We start from the raw sequence: 3,364 nt of genomic DNA on the forward strand, positions 1-3,364 counted from the left end.
GTAACCAGATAGCATTATACAGAAACCTTCAGAAACTCTGAAGCTTTTCCTTTCTCTCTTTTTCTCGGATTTTCTCATATTTTCAATTAAAATGTAACCGGATAGCATTCTAGTTTCACTTCAAACTGTTCCTGAACAAAGGCATAATCTAAACTTGTTTCAAGGCTTATTCCTATTCTACCTTACAAGTCTTGAAAAGGTAAGCTTGACTACTCAGAAAATCTCATGTCCATCTTAAATACATTGAATTCCACATTCAATAATTTCAATTGTTTACATTACATTTTTCAAGGTTCACTTGTCCTGTCAGGCTGCTCTGATACTGCTGGTTATAAGAATAATTTTACCACTAACACTAAATTCATATCAAGCATATCATACCACTTTGATCAATAGAAAGAATGCTTTGATGTTCTACATGCTAGTGGAAAAGAGACTATGAAAAAGAGAGAAATCCTAATCACTATACCAACTTACTAACAACAATAACTTCAATTTCTCCACTGTACATTTCTACAAATTCACAAAGATAAATCATTGCAACTTTGCAATAATTATTCATTACAAAAAAACCATGCAACCTCTCCCTCCCTCTTGGAAAAGCACATCTTATTGCTTGTCATTTCCAGTTCATTGTTGGGTACATAGTTTAAAAATTTAATAAGAGAGGTTACAAAACCAGTAAATTCTGGCACACCAGATTGAGGAGAAATGGATAATTCATAATAAGAAGCATGCAACTACACAAGCACAAACAACAGAATACTGCATGATACAATCACCATATATGCATGGTTGAACTTACTTGTTAAATGACACGCTCATTGCTATTCCTGATCCAGTTTTTGTGTGAATTATATCGTTCCTTTTGTTTCTTATTCTCTCTTCAATCTGCAATTCAATCAAGCTCATTTAATTTAAATACAAATAATATCCCTTGGCATCAAAATTCAAAAGGAGCTTGCAACTGCTTTTCTTTAATTTTCAACAACTTGAAATGCAATGAACATCACCCTTAAAATAATGGAAACAACGTAAAATCTCCTCCTACAAACATAGAAAGAAATTGTCCGTTTACATGGCGTTCCAAAGTCGATTGTTTCGGATAGAGACCGTGTGTTTATGAGCATGTTTTGGAAAGAGTTATTCTGGATGTCAGGAACTAAGCTACGTTTTAGTAGTTCTTACCATCCACAAACGGACGGACAATCCGAGGTGGTGAATAGAACGGTTGAGACGTATCTGCGGTGTTTTATTAATGGTCATCCTCGTGGCTGGGCTAAGTGGGTTCCTTGGGCAGAATTCTGGTTCAACACCTCTTATAATAGATCAATTGGCATGACACCATTTAAGGCTGTGTACGGGCAGGATCCCCCATCCTTGTTTCGTTTTGAAAAAGGAGGAACTCAAGTAGATGCATTGGACCAATGGCTGGCTGCTAGGGATGCAGTGGTGACTGATTTAAGACAAAATCTGAATAGGGCTCAGCAACGTATGAAATTCCAAGCCGATCAGAAAAGAAGAGATGTTCAGTTTGCCATTGGTGACAGTGTGTTCTTAAAGATTCAACCTTATAAGATGCGCTCGTTAGCTAAAAGGATGAACCAAAAATTAAGTCTACATTTTTATGGGCCTTTTAAGGTAATAGCACGTGTGGGAGCAGTGGCTTATCGTTTAGAGCTGCCTTCATATTCAAAGGTACACCCTGTATTTCATATTTCTCAACTTAAACTTGTTGTTCAGTTGGTGTTGCCTATATTGCCGTTACCAAGTTGTTTGAATGATACATTGGAGCTGGATGTTCAACCTATGGCAATTCGGGATTCTAGAAGGTTGCTGAATGGGAAAACAGAAGTGTTGGTGCAATGGGAGACTCTCCCTGACTGTGACTGCACATGGAAGGACTTGGAGATACTCAAGCAACAATTTCCTTCTTTTCACCTTGAGGACAAGGTGATTTTTCCAGGGGGAGTATTGATGGACCCCTAAGGCCTTTTAACAAATATTATACATACACGCAGGAGAACAAAGGCCCAAAGAAAAAGAGATACTCAACAGGCCCAAGTTGGTGACAGGTGCCCAAGAGAAGGAGGAAGCAATAAGGCAGAGCAAGGAAGCAACAAACAGCTGCAATTGCAATCAGTTATAAACAAGGCCACGTGGAGCGCTGTGAATGGAGAGGGTCACGTGGGAGAGGGAGCTGTGGTGAATGGGAATAATATAGACGGTTAGAGGAAAGAAGGAGGTCATTCTGGATGTTGAGAGTAGTGGTAGCACCTGGACTTGGTGGTTCAGAGTGGTGAGTAAGGGTAGAAGGTTATGTAATCGGATGAGTATGAGTGAGATATGCTTGGAGTCTGTATTTGCTATTTGTTAATTGGTCATTTCTGAGTAGTGTTAAGGGTTTCTTTTATCTTGTAAGGGTTGTGCCCAGTCAGTAGTAAAGAAGGGGTTGCTCTCATTTACTGTTCTTACTGTAAGGGAATTATCCCAATCTCTAATTAATGCAGTAGTTGATAAACGTGACTTTCATTGATTCAGTGATCTTAAAATACTAGTGATATTCTTGATACTGTTATTAAATATAACTGGTGCTATTAACTACTCAATGCAGAAGTTATGAAACCATCAATACATCGTGTTGCTTACTCTGGACTGTGCCTTTTGGGGATCATCTACAACACTCCCAAGAATTTCAGCAAATTCTGGATCTCTATCGTAGTCCTTCTCTTCCCTACCTGTATATACTCCTGGACCTGAATATCCACCACCATCATCTTCATCTTCTTGTACTTCTATATCAATGTCCTTTGCTTCCCTTCTTGCATGCTTTTCTTTCTTTCTTCTTCTCTCTTCAATCTGCAAATCAATCAAGCTCATTTGATTTCAACACAAATAATATCCCTTGGCATCAAATTTCAAAAGTAGCTTGAAGCTGCTTTTCTTTAATTTTCAAATAATTTTAAATGTAACGAACACCGCCCTTAAAATAATGAAACAAAATCAAACCCCGTCATACAAAGATAGAATCTAATACTCAATGCAGAAGTTATGAAACCATCAATAAATTGCGCTGCTTACTTTGGACCGTGCATTTTGGGGATCATCTAGAACACTCCCAAGAATTTCAGCAAATTCTGGACCTATATCATAATCATTCTCTTGCCTACCTGCATACGGTCCTCGACCTGAAAATCCACCATCATCATCTTTATCTTCTTGTACTTTTTCTATACCAAAGTCCTTTGCTTCCCTTCTTGGGGAGGAAGTAATGGTAGTGCAAGAAGGAAGGGGTCCAAAAGGGTGTAAGATAATCATGGGTTGTGTAAGAAATTCGTTAGGGATGATTGTATTGTTGTCTATC

At 38.2% G+C, this 3,364-nt stretch overlaps 1 long non-coding RNA gene across 1 annotated transcript; it reads right to left on the reverse strand.

Annotated features, from left to right (window-relative positions):
- Nucleotides 1–805: 805 nt before the first annotated feature.
- LOC133302929 (uncharacterized) lies at nt 806–3,241 on the reverse strand. The gene is made up of 3 exons (XR_009750401.1): nt 3,082–3,241; nt 2,650–2,859; nt 806–891 (listed from the first exon to the last, which is right to left on the reverse strand). It is a non-coding gene; the product is annotated as an uncharacterized LOC133302929 (long non-coding RNA).
- Nucleotides 3,242–3,364: the final 123 nt, after the last annotated feature.

This window comes from Gastrolobium bilobum, unplaced genomic scaffold, assembly GCF_033153095.1.
Source record: "Gastrolobium bilobum isolate Gb01-03AN ecotype WA unplaced genomic scaffold, APGP_CSIRO_Gbil_v1 utg55918, whole genome shotgun sequence".
NCBI lineage: Eukaryota > Viridiplantae > Streptophyta > Magnoliopsida > Fabales > Fabaceae > Gastrolobium > Gastrolobium bilobum.